The sequence below is a fragment of the Malaya genurostris genome, chromosome 2, assembly GCF_030247185.1.
Source record: "Malaya genurostris strain Urasoe2022 chromosome 2, Malgen_1.1, whole genome shotgun sequence".
Lineage (NCBI taxonomy): Eukaryota > Metazoa > Arthropoda > Insecta > Diptera > Culicidae > Malaya > Malaya genurostris.
Window position 1 is genome coordinate 41,095,434 of NC_080571.1, and position 14,440 is coordinate 41,109,873.

The following is a 14,440-nucleotide window of genomic DNA, read 5'->3' on the forward strand; positions in this document are numbered from 1 at the left end:
GCTTGAAAACTAATCGAATCTTAGTAGATAGTTTGTTGTTAATTAGTTACTTATTAGTTACGGTGGTTTTGAATTTGTTTCTCATTTTCTTTCGAATACTTCGCATAGTTCTTATGAATTTAAAGAAGCTTGAATACAAATAAAAATCCAGTGGATAATTTGTTGCTAAAAAGTTGCTAATTAGTTACAGTAATTTACAATTTCTTGTTCAATTTTTTGAGTACTTTGCTAAACTCATATGAAGTGTACGGAGCATCCCTCCTAAATAAACTTGAAAACAAGTCGATACCCAGTGGATAGTTTGTTTTTAACTAGTTGCTAAATAGTTATTGGGGTTTTGAATTTGTTTCTCATTTTTTGTTTTTTTTTTTAATACTTCGCAAAGTTCATGTGAAATTAACTAAGTATCTTTCTTAAATAAGCTTAAAAAAGCAAAACCCAGTGGATAGTTCGTTGCTTATTAGTTACGGTAGTTTTATATTGCTTGCTTTTCTCAAGTGCTTCGCTAAGCTTATATGAAGTTAACAAATCATCCCTCCTAAATAAGCTTGAAAACAAATCGGTACCCAGCTAATATGTATGACCATGATTGCTTTATAACTGGGCTGCTACATAAGCTGGATTTTTATATGTCTAAACGATGTTAGCAACAAGTAACAAAAATGTAGCACAGGTGGAGATCATAATACGTTCTCAAATATGCACTTGATAGATGAGCTTTCAATTCTCTATAGAATCTGCATTACGACCTAAGTACAAATGACAGATACTCTTTGTTAATTAGCAACTTATTAGCAACAAACTACCCAACTACATTAGCAACTAATTAGCAACAAATCATCCACTGGATTCAGATTTGTTTTTAAGCTTATTTAGTAGGGGTGCATCGTTTACTGCATACTTGGTGAAGCACACGAAAAAACACAAAAAATATATACAAAAAAATTAAAAACCATCGTAACCAATAAGCAACAAATTATCCACTGGGTTCCGATTTGTTCTCAAGCTTGTTACGGAAGGGAGCTTCGTTAACTACATATGAGTATAACTAGTAAATACACGTAGAAATGTGATCAGTTTTAGAACACTTACAGTTCAGTCAATTTTGTATCAATTATTAATATTTTTTCACCGTTTTATTAGAAATACTTTTAAGTTTAGATTTGAATGTATCAAGACACGTATTTACGATCACATATGATTGAAATTTTGATTAATAGCGAGCAGTGTCCTATTTTGTCTGCTAAAATTTTAAGACACTATACTGACTTACTGGATTTTCCTAACGGAGAAGATAATTTAGAAGGAGTAAGAGGTTTATCAGCAGGGAAGCATCGCTCTGATTAGTCAGTCGATGCAAAAGCGATTCTATAAATATAAATAAAATTATTTCTCTAGCTTCAGTCTCACATGAAACATGTCAGAGGAAGGTTACTGCCAGACAGCAAGTATCACACAAAGCGCTATAAAACGGTTTGAATCTTTAACTGGTTTGATTTGATCTTAAGCGTCATGCGAGTTTGGATGAAATGCTTTGTATAAAGACTGTCCCAGAAAGTATGAACGCAACCGAAAACCGCAGCCATTTCGCAATGGTTCAGAATCTGTCAATTTTTATGGCTGCGTCCTGTTGTTTACACTCTTATCTAACAACTTGTGCAGTTGTTTATTCGTTTTCATTAGTTTGATTCAAAATGCGATCAGGCCGAGGGTTCGAAAGCTGTACAATACGATTCTTGCAGGAAATTTGAACTTCATAATCATGGACGACGAAACCTACGTGGAACTCGATTACAAATCTATACCGGGGTTACAATATTATACGGTGCGAGAAGGGCAAGTGTTAAACCAGTTCGAGACATCGATTGAAGTCGAAAAATTTGGTAAGAAAGCTATGGTCTGGCAAGCAATTTGTAGCTGCGGTAAGATTTCGAAACCCTTCATCACCACTGCTTCAATGAACAGCGAAATATACATCAAGATATGTTTACAAAAACGACTTCTACCCATGATTCGAAGCCACAATGATCCTGTTGTCTTCTGGCCAGATTTTGTTTCTTGCCACTACTCGAAATGGTATACTACCAAAAATGTCACTTTCGTCCCAAAAGACATGAATCCACCAACTTGCCGATAAACTTCGACCAATTGAGGAATTTTGGGCATTAATGAAGGCACATCTCAGGAAACATGTCTCGGCAGCCGAAACCATTCAACAGTTCGAAAAAGATTGGAATAAAGTGTCAAAACCTGTCGCCAAGAAGTCTGTACGGAATTTAACGAGGAACGTTCGCAAGAAGGTGCGCCAGCTAGTCTACAATGGCTAAGTAGCAAATGTTGAAAATAATATTCTGTTGTTGTAGTTTAATATTATAGTGTATCGAATAAAATTTGAATATCTAACACTTGTGAATTGTTTACAGCGAATTAAAAGTGCGTCCATACTTTCTGGGACAGTCTTTATGTCGTTTTCACCTGAGAAATCTGAAAGTATCCCAGGGTAAATTTTAAGTGCCTAAAATAAATTTTTATTTTAAATAAGAATGAACTCGATTAATAATGAGAAAAAGTTTATCGCTTCAACCGAGTCGCAGAATGTTAGTGCCATGGAGTGATCCCAAATCGCAATGTTACAGAGAAACTTAGCACTATTAAAAAAACTGCATGCGAACAAAACTTGAACACAAACTTGGCTAAAAGAAGCTTGAATATCGAGATCTGTTACACTAGTAAGCAAATAGATATATTTGCATATATTTGAAGTATTGATATAATTTCGTCAGATACAAGAGAAATACAAATCAAGGCAAACAGAGTCTATGTTCTGGGTTCGTGTGTTCGATGTTGGTGCCTAATATAGATCAATCTAAGGAATCTAATCTTGCAATTGCGCATTTGATTGAACTGTTTGATTGAAAATATCGATTATTAGAAATTTGTATTGTCTCGTTCCATATCAATAGCTCGAACAACCCCATGGGGCAGTTCGCTTTCACATCTCATTCAAGTCAGTCGATAAAACAAAACCGCTTACGTTCGGGACAGAAGAAACCAAGTACAGTATTGTGTAGTGAACAATAGAACGACCTCGAAATGAGTGAACCAAACGAACAAAAGCTACCGCCGACACGAAAGAATACAATTGTTGTTGACTTCAGGCAGTGCAAAATTCGACCTTCGATACGAGATCTTGAAGGTTTGCTTAAGGAGCAAATGCATCTTGACATTAAACGTGTGCATTTACTTCAATGCAATAAGACGAATAATGTTGTTTACATCCAGTTTTATAAAGAGTTGGATGCAATTCAATTCGCAAAAGACAATAACAATGTGCACTATGTGGAACACGAGGACATTAAGTACAATATTCCAGTATATATGGAAGATAGTGCTATAGAATGCATGATCTTGTTTGTTCGTTAATGAATCGTACTTTAGTATAGATACACCGTCAGAATTCTGGAAGCGGAGCAGTCAAAGTTGCAAAATTCAAACAATCAACTAATACGAATGATAATCTTTATTCGGAAGTGTTAAATTTTATTCGTATTTACGTCCTCCAGTTATGTGTCTGACATTACCCACCCGTCTTTTTCCGAACTGTGAAGTCATTAACGCTATGATTGAAAATACTTACGTCGGTTTGAAACAAATCGCAAATCAAAGATCATCTTTGTCAACTGGGTCAATTAGAGTCATTATTCAGATTTCGAAGCTAACGTTACGTGACTTTACTTTCGAAACACGAGATGCAGGAAACAATCATTTTTGATAAATTTTTTTCTCTATCTTGCAAACCTTTTCTTTCCCCACGATGGGCTCAAGTTCACCCGAGGCACTGTTAGCTCAAATCAATGAAAATCAATATGTCACGAAATATATAATCCGTTTCCGCACCGCCACTACGAAGGTCGACAACAGCAACAGCAATCGGGCTATCGAGTGACTGTCGTCAGAACCTCCCAAAGTAGCTCGAGCGTCGGGCCAGTAAACTCAAAGCAGGCCAACGATGGGTTCGGTCACGCGAAAATCCAAAAACAAATACATGACGTAATTCGTTTTTTTTGGGTGGGTGTCGCGGTGCTTCAGAATGGAGATGGCAGTTCGATGTAGAAGAATTCTTAGTGCTGTTGCACATTCCATGAAAGGGTGTCGCAAAGTCTGTTTCAAAAAAAAAGTCAGAGTTCCACAAAGAAACGTAGCGTCAAGACTTTGCTTGGGTTACATTAAGTTACATGGTGTAACGGCCGTTTCGAAAACTCTCAGTCCGTCGAAGAATTCCAAATACCAAATTCCAATATCACTTTTGTGGTGTCCCGAATTGAAAAAAAGTGAAAGCCGCCGAATTAATGCGACCCATTTCATGCGTATCTTTCTTGTCAACCGTGAGTCTATCAGATAATTTCTAAAGGTTTCAGATTTCCCCATGGCAATCGTCTCCGATTTTCCATTCGCCCGAAACAGGTTCGCACTGTTTCTTGTTATTTTTTTTAATGGTCGCGACAAATCTCCATTTGGGTCGGCCTTTTTTTACGATTCACCGAAAGCACCAAGAACGACTAACTGCTCACCTGTGTTTATTGCTGTGTTCCAGCGGCTCGACACGGCGGCGATGATGATGGCGGCGGCAGCATTCACTTGCGGTAAGCGGGTTGAAAAATTAACACGTCCCAGAGCAGAGCCACGAAGAAACGCCACGACACACCAAAACACGTTCTCGACCGACCAAGAAATGAACAAAAAATCACGCTGTCAAAAATAACAACCAGCCACAAATTTCGACATTCACCAGCAATGCTAATAACAGCAAACAGCACACAAAACACTGCCCGACCAAAGGAAAATAAAATAAAACGAAACAAAAATATTCCGCACTTTCTGCTGCGATTTCGCGAGTTTCTTCTGCTTCTTCTTCTTCAACTACTTCTTTTTCACTTGCGCCCTGGAGTCTTTCGAATCTTATTTCCTGTATTATTAATGCTATCTCTCACGGTTCACCGTTTTTGGGACAACTCTTTTGCCCTGGACCAGGAACCACTTTTTACTACTACTTACAACTACTTGTGTAAATACTTATCAGACCGCACTACCTTGTTTCGCCGCACACAACCACCCCGTTTGTCGTCGTTTATCGAGCACTGATTCTGCCTGTACTGACTTTTAATTTTGCGACGAATCTCAGCAGGCGTTTTGGTCAGTGCCGGAGGAAAAACAAAAAAAAAACGCACAAAGCACAAAACTTTCGTACCCCGGATTGGCCCGGTAATTGCAGTTAACTTTAATGCTATTATCGTTACGATTTCCGACACTTGCCGCCCCGCAGTACCCAGTTTGCTGTTGCTGCCCACTTTACTCACTCATCAATGATCCCTTATTTTTTTTCCTATTTCGCTTCAATCGTTTATGTTCCACGCACTTATGTTTGTGATTTTTTTTTCGCTATTTCTTCGAATTCGCTCACTCGGTTTTCGTTTTGTAATCACGAACAACGACACACGTACTCACTTTTGCTCTGTTTTTAATTGAACTTTTACACGTTTGCAGAGAGGGGAGAAAAGCGGAGCAAAGTGGTCACAGCTGTTTGAATCTGAAAGGGAAAAGAAGAACAGGTGAGTGAGTGGTATCATAATTGGATATGCAAATTTTGGTTTTCCTCGAGCGTGGACTCGAAATTGAAGTCACAATAGCGTGTCTCAATCGAACAGAAATTAAGAAAAAGGTAAACGTAAACTCATTTTGACTCACGTTTCAGTTTCGACTAATCACTCACCATACAGTTCAAATTGAACTGCTTTTGCATTTTAGCAGTTCAACTGGAACCTCTAAACAGACTCGAAGCTCACTTCAATAGCATAAATGACTTACTGATCGCCAACATACATTTTGTAGTTTTGGTTACCGGTTCAAAAGTTGAACGTTGAATGTGCATTAGTACAAACCAGTTAATCTTTTTGGCAACACTGTTTTTGACAGATCACGCGTGAATCGTGTCTTGTGTCGTTGTCAAACTTGTTCAGTTTGGTCTATAATTTAATCATGAATAGGCGCTGGCAAACTTGGAGGAAGATCCACATTTTTATCGAAAAATTATGTTCAGCGATGAAGTGCATTCCTGGTTGAATGGATACGTCAACCATCAAATCAAACCACATCTAGAGTGAAGACCGGCCAGGAGCATTGCTTTGATTAATGATTTATTGATTATATTTCGGAAATAATCGGGATCGGAAGTTGTTGATGGAATTGGGCTTGGCACTGCTCATCCGCAGTCTCGTTACTCCATCGTAACTGATGTTTGTAGCGATGAACTGGTCCGGCGGGAAGGGCCAGGTAAATTACTGTCTGATACTGACAAAGATATCGGGTTCGATTCCTGATTTGTTCAAGGATCTTCCCGGGTAGGAAATTTTCTTGAATAACCCTGGATAGTAAATCGGAAATATTTGAATGTTTTCTTGTTCTCAGTTGTACTTTAGAAGAAGAATCTATACCTGCTGGATTAACCAGATTGTTTTATATTTAGTTGACTGGTTAGAGACTGTCCCAGAAAGTATGGACGCAACTAAAAACCATTTCGCAATGGTTCAGAATCTGTCAATGTTTATGTCTGCGTTCTGTTGTTTACACTCTTCTCTAACCACTTGTGCAGTTGTTTATTCGTTTTTATTAGTTTGCTTCGTGGACTTTCAGCAGAACAACGTCGAAAAATTGTGTACAAATGGTGCATAGAACGCGGACCGTCACTGAGAAAGATAGCAAAAATGAAAGGAGTAAGTGAAAAAACCTTTGAGGATAAACCAAAACGGGTCGTAAAAAAGGTCCTGCTAACCCTCAATAAGATAAACGTATACTGAAGGCGTTCGAGCAAAAGAAGGAGGTTTCAGTTCGGGATGCGGCCAAAAAGTGGGCACTTCGAAGTCAAATGTTCTCCGTGCTAAAGAACGTTTGAATCTTCGAACCTATAAAAAGTAGAAACAACCAAAACGTAGTCCGAAACAAGAAACATCGATCAGGCCGAGGGTTCGAAAGCTATACAATACGATTCTTGCTGGAAATTTGAACTGCATAATCATGGACGACGAAACCTACGTGAAACTCGATTACGAATCCTTGCCGGGACCACAATATTATGCGAGAAGGGCAAGTGTTAAACCAGTCCGAGACATCGATTGAAGTCGAAAAAATTGGTAAGAAAGCTAAGGTCTGGCAAGCAATTTGTAGCTGCGGTAAGATTTCGAAACCCTTCATCATCACTGCTTTAATGAACAGCGAAATGTACATCAAGGAATGTTTACAAAAACGACTTTTACCCATGATTCTAAGCCACAAGGATCCTGTTGTCTTCTGGCTAGATCTTGCTTCTTGCCACTACTCGAAATCAACGGTAGAATGGTATACTACCAAAAATGTCACTTTCGTCCCAGAAGACATGAATCCACCAAATTGCCCAGAACTTCGACCAGTTAAGGAATTTTGGGCATTGACGAAGGCACATCTTAGGAAACATGTCTCGGCAGCCGAAACCATTCAACAGCTCGAAAAAGATTGTAAAAAAGTGTCAAAACTTGTCACCAAGAAGTCTGTACGGAATTTAATGAGGAACGTTCGCAAGAAGGTGCGCCAGCTAGTCTACAATGACTAAGTAGCAAATGTTGAGAATAATATTCTGTTGTTGTAGTCTAATATTATAATAATATTTAAAATATGTTATGCAATATTTATTAACATTTAGATAAATCGTCCAGCTCACACCTTTGTAGGGGTATGAGGCGGGACCATCATCATCATTACGAGCTACCAATGCATCCCAAAAAAGTCACTGTTTGATGTGGATTGTAGGCCGTTACTGTGAATAGCGAGCGGTACCGTGTGGTGATCGACGACTTTTTGCTGCCCAAAATGGAAAAATTGAACTTGCCTGATATGAGGTTTTAACAAAACGGTGCCACATCCCACACGGCACGCGAAACAATGACCAAATTCAGAACCGCCTTTGGTCAACAGCTTATCTCACGTTTTGGCCCGCCAATTGGCCGCCTAGATCGTGTGACTTATCGCCTTTGGACTAATCCATGTTTAGGCTCACGTTTGCAAGGATAAACCAGCAATATTGAAGCATTTATTCGTGAGTTTCCGGCCAATATTTTGGAGAGATTGATGTGATGTGATGTGATGTGAAGTGAAGCCACCATCAGTTCAAGGACTTGCCAGTGGATGCGGGTAGACTTACAGTAGCCCCGATATGACTCATCCATTCACCTTCTTACTAAAGCTGTTACCGAAAAGCGAACAAAAAGGGTTGGGCGGATATGTAAGTAGAGTCACTTACTCGTATTCCGCGGGAATAAAAGATGCTCTTCCAACCATAATATCCAGTGCATGGATGAAGCATATCGCTATACATGCTTGAACCCACCTGATGGTTTGTTTGAGAAGGGCGCGTCAGACTCATTTCAAACCTTCAGAAGGAAACTAGTTTCCTTCAAGTGACTTGGGCTGGCTATCCACAATCCCTCGTCCAGTCATCAATTCGTCCGATGCCCTGATGCTCCCTCCCCTTTACGTCCCCGTGATAAATGTTTTATATTGATAAATACAATGAAACATAGTGTAATGAAATTAATATAACATAAAATGATATAATACATTACAAAATAATATAATATAATATATTATAAAACAACATATAAAATAACAGTTTATGTAGAGTGTCAGTTATGCTCTTCTACCTTCGCAATACTGCAGGAAGTAGAATATTTCTCTTCTAATAACAATAATAATATCCACATCTATGAAAATAATATATGTTATTATTATTGATGACAAATTAATAATAATAACAATAAATATAGTAATGAAAATAATAATAAAAAACAATATAATATAGTACAATAAAATATATAATAAATAATAGAATGAATGAAATGATATGTTGCGATATGCTATGATATTATATTACTTGAATTTATAAGTCATTTCTCATCATCTCATTCTGCCATCAACGCATTTCATCGACCAATTGTCTGGGCAATACGGCGGCAATACGGCAATGTCTGGGCAATACGGCGGATGGGGTAGCACTTTCCATACAAGCATTCTAAGAACGAACTTACCAAATTTCGGTTAACATTTACTCTTTTGGATGCCAAGCCATCGAACAAGAATGAGAAGAGTGCGTACAGAAGAAAATAGTGCTGTTGTTCAGGCCAGTGTCGAAGAAAATGACAATTTATCGATTCATAAATTTGTCATGTGTTTTATTTAAATTTCAAATTCGCAAGCTCTTAAAAACACACTTTACCTTGTATCATTTTAGAATGGATTTCGCACAGTGCCGACAGGTCAAATATTAAAATGTACTATGACGGGACCGAACCTTTTGTTGTGAATACGACTTACTTTACTATGGGGCACCATTTCAAAATTTATCCTCTGAGAGAGCGATAAGTTTTTGATCGTGAATATCTCTTGTTGTATCTAACGTATCAACATAATTTTTGCTACATGCCATCGGAAATATGATCATCAGTTGTATTAAATAATCACAAATATTTCAAAATTAAAGTTTTCATAAATGTTTGATATCAACGAGTATCAAAAAAGAAAACTCATGACGCCGTTCTCGTACCCGAGCAGACTGTTTTGATGTAATAAGCGACATTTCATCTTTGTCTTACTTACTGTTATCTAAAGAATTATTAGCATTACTTCTCTGCAAATCGGAGGTAAAATTCATCAGTTTAGTGCAAATCTAGAATAATTTGATTAGCTTTGTGCACTCTTCGCAGTGCGAACTTCGCACCAAACGAGTGCAAATAAAATCAGCATTTGACAGCTAGGCATTCGAGAAAAATGCTTCGAACATAATTTAATATCGCAGATTTCTACAACTTGGCCCTTCTGAAAGCCAGAAATGAATCCCGAGCAGTACATTGTTTTTTTCTTTCAATGAAATATGCGAAATAATCAGCTGTTAGGATCGTAGGACTGTTTTGAAAAAACTACAAACGAAATCACGTTCGCAGGGCGAGTTTTGCTTCAAACAATAACGATTACGTCATCCAGCTGCTGGTCGTTTGCCTTTTTACCAAAAATTACAACGAAAATTGAAGAACGATGGGTGAGGGGGGTGGGGGGTTTTGGCTTTTTTGAATTCATATTTGACTATTTTTGCATTCCATTGTGCTCTTATCTTATCTTATACTAAAAATTTCAAAATAAATTTTGAATTTGTCATGATCTTCTATCTCATATCTGGCTATTACAATAGATACCTAAACAGTTCAACTAATTCAACTAGAAATGTCTAAACCAACCAGGACGTCTGAAACAAAAAACATTCAGACTTGGCCATTCCCGGACAGATTTCTAGTTGTTCATACAAATACTAAATAAAGCATTAAAACAGCATATTTAGAAAAGAGATAAGTGTGCAACATCAAAAAAATTTCGCTTATTGTTCTAGTGAAACAATTCTTTTGCTGACGAATTGTCACGTTCAAAAGAGAGACAAAGACCGCGGACAAACTGTGCTCACCACCATCTAGCTGGCTTGGAACATGTATTGGAAAACTAAATTCAAAATGTAAGTTAGTAAAAGAAACGTATGAAATAAAGAAAACTGCAAATAACCAAGCAGAACACTTTCATTTAAAGTTTCGCTAACGAATCTCCACATAAAAATAAGCGACGAAAAACACATATGAATTGAGCTCACCACAACGTATAGTTTTGAAGAACGAGAGATAACATAAAAGATGAGAAATGTTTTTTCCAGATTAGACTATTTTTAAAAGCTCGAAGAAATAGAAGTATAGAAGAAATATAATCACGAGAGAAGAAACTCCTGCGATTGTAGCCTTTTACGACATGGAAGCAGGAACCCGGTGGCTACATTTTATTTTGCCACCGGATACCACACTGCCTCTAAGTTGGTCCTGTCAGTAGAAAGATAATAGATACTATCAATCTCCCATTGAACCCCGGCCCATCAACTCTTTGCTCACAGAAAGAATAGAGGAAAAATTCCATTGGTAAAAGAAAATGAATTGATTGGTGTTTGCGTGCGGAATGAAGACAAGGACCGGGAAGAGACTGAAATTTAAGCCACATTGGCCGTACATAGTTGACCATATACGGAGCTCTGCTTGATCGGGTTGCCTGCTGAATCAGTTTCGAGCTCGTGTCACGTTTCCGGGATATTGTTAGCAGGTTTGTATTTCTTATTTTCATATAATCTGTAATTTTCCAGTCGGTCCTAAACCTTAACCTAAAACTTGGGTAAACAAAATCAAAACAAAAGTCATGGAAAGAACTGAGATTGAATTAGAAAGAAAAACCTTATTCGCAATTATAATATCTCTCATAGAAAACTTGTTTCATTGCCACATGATTGTATAAGGTTAGAGATTAGAATCATGATTTCAAGGGATGCCAAATAATAATCATGAAAATCGGAATCGATACAACAATAGGAACTATTTTGTCAAAAAAATGTTATGTATTCGAATATTTTCAATGAATTCACCCTCATAGGATTTATTATCCGAATTTTCAGTTAGCAAACCTTACAATATTTATAAACAACATTGACAAAACATGGCTACTGAAAGATTGAAGCTATTTTACCTTCGTGTAAAACGAAAGCATCTAGTGATGCTTTCGGGCACTACTAATGGTGGAACTATGGAGATTTTTCGATCGAACTATTTTTTTTTTAAACGTTGCCTCATTCTATAAATAAGTTCACTGTGAATAACCAAATGAGCTTGTCCTCAACAACACGTAAACGCACCACAATCCTGAGTTGTCGTACATTCAGAATAACACCTTAAATGTATGTATTTCTTTTGAATTTCATTTTCTATTATTTTGAGGTTTCAGAACATCAGAAAATATCAGTAAAAGTTGATCAGGAAAAGTTTTTGGACGGCAAAAATCAACTCTTAGCTCAAATGTTTCGCGAATCTTCTGATACTAAGAATTGATTATGATTTCAATTAGCAACGAAACAAACAAGAATTATATTATATACTTGTTTTGATTAAAAATATTGTTGTTTGACATTGAGATCCTCTATTCTTTGTCTTACAGGAAGACAACAACCGTGTTAATTTGAACAGTTCTTATCTTAAATACGTTTAATTTTTTTTTTAAATTGACGTGAGATTTCGGCGTCATTAGGTCACAAAGTCGGTAAACATTAGTAGTCGAAATAATTTTTGACTTCCTAGCAAAACATCCGAAAAATCATACATCGATGTGACCTACACATTGAATGCATTTGAGGTCGAGCACTTAAATGTTGGATCCAGCATCTCATCAGTTCGAAAAACACAATATTTTGTTGATTTTTCCGTAGCAAATCATGGGATTCGCTGTACCACTTTGCTGTGGAACAATATAATAAGCAAATTGGATGAAAAATATGAAATACCCGTTTTAAACTACTCTATTTTTGATGAAAAATGGAAGCACTTCTGTTTGAATTTTATTAGAATTACAGACAATGAATATTCTAATAATCTACCATAATTTTTTAACGGAATTTGTAACGAGTTTTACACACAAATCGATGAGAATTAATACAAATTGTCTCTTTTCCAAGGACTACCAGAACCATCGGTTGGGTCCAACAAAATAAAAACACGGTGGTAACAATTATCACGAGCCTTCGTCGAGCAATTAACAAATCACCAAATTGAAATCCTTTGTAATCCTTATAAAGCTAGATTTCATAATGAATATTTTCAATATTACCGAAACAAGCTGAATATCAATAAGTAAATCTTCTTTGTTTTAATCGACGACGGATCCTATTTTTTTGCGGAAATTCTCCCATTCCTGGTTTCAACCCAATTAGCATATCGTGCACGAATGCTACTGAATTTAGTTCACAGTCGATGTTTACGGTCCATTTAGCGATGCTTCCATTTATCACATGCTTCCTACAATATTGTTTGTAAACACGAAGCATACACGAGTTGAACTCTTATTTTTGTTCTTGTTTCGCGTGTCAAAAAGCAATTTTGAACACAATAGCATTGTTCGGAATTGTTGCTGTTTTGAACTAACAATCGAAAAAGAGTGTCATTAATCCTTTTTTTGCCGAAACGGTTTCGCATTGATTATTGCTTCCAAAGGCTTCTTATTGCAAGAAGAAATAACAATCTCAATCTAATTATGTATTGGACATTTTTGAACAATATTTTATTTCAGTATGGTTTCAGTATTATACACATTTTATTGGTTTTTTAATGTCTGTTAAATCATGGAAATCAATAATCAACTTAGTTTAATCTTTATCATTACCCAACGAAACACAGTTTGGACAAACATTATTATAACCGCTAAACTTTCTCCAATCGATGGGAACTGTTCTATCAATAGAGCTAGCCGGGAAGTTGAAACTTAGGAACGTAATTTTTCAAAGATCCCTTATCGGTCAAATTTTTATTGGTAAACGTATGGAATCTTAATTATATACAGATATCTGCCAATTTATGCGTTGATCCCGTTGAACCAGTGTCATGCTGAACCTACACGAAGCTTTCGCTATACATGAATTCCATCGTTGTCTCATGTGCTATGATGTCAGTATGGTATCATATTCCAATCAGAAAAACTACTACCAACGATAAATTCTATTATTTATGTCAGGCCACTTTGGGGCAACGAAGGAAGCAACAGCTGTCACTCAGTCAGTCAGTAATTGCAGATCTTCGAAGGAATGCAAACTAACACAAAGTTTACCCGAATACAAATGGCCATGTTCGTTGGCATGTTATTCTTTTCCATGCCGAAAAATATACACAAAACCAAGAACAGAATAATCACCTGTATTAACCAGACGTAAAAGTTTGTTTTAACACTGTTTTGAAGGTAAAATTCGCACTCTGCAGACGTCCGATTTTTTTCACGATAGAAAAAAACGTAACAGAATACACAAATCTCGACACAAAATCACAATCCGCCGGAAAGTTGCACAACACAGTTTGTCTAAGGCACTGACAAATAATTGTCTCGAATAACTGAAACTTGACCACACAAAAAATAACACTCCAAACAGAACGCGCAGATTAAACCCACTCGAAAAATCACGCAATTTGCAGCACGGCGGTTGAAACGAAACTGAATGAAAACTTTGCAGTGAAGCTTTTGCTTTGGCCTGCGCGGCGATGAACCCTCCAGAAATGAACAAGTTTTGCTTTGGCCTGCGCGGCGATGAACCCTCCAGGAATGAACAAGCATACACAACACAACGCCACTCGCCAGCAGCCAGCTTACGTGAGTGGTTTGGTTTGTTTGGTTCGGTTAAGCTGCAGCTGCGCTCCCAACGAAAGTGCTTCCCCGATGAATGAATGAATGTCCGAGTGCGCGTATGGGTGTGTGTGCAGCCGATCAACATATGTGGCCGGATGGGTTTCAATTCATTCGGGCT

General features: G+C 37.3%; 1 protein-coding gene across 3 annotated transcripts in view; it reads right to left on the bottom strand.

Annotated features, from left to right (window-relative positions):
* Positions 1 to 14,115, bottom strand: part of LOC131427411 (uncharacterized) — a 281,665-nt gene extending 267,550 nt beyond the window's left edge. For all 3 annotated transcript variants that reach the window (XM_058590573.1, XM_058590576.1, XM_058590571.1), the window contains exons 1-2: positions 13,837 to 14,115; positions 4,572 to 5,587 (exon numbers count right to left, since the gene is read on the bottom strand). The gene's annotated coding sequence lies outside the window, so the exon portion shown is untranslated. The remainder of the gene's footprint in view (positions 1 to 4,571; positions 5,588 to 13,836) is intronic.
* Between the last annotated feature and the right edge of the window lie 325 nt (positions 14,116 to 14,440).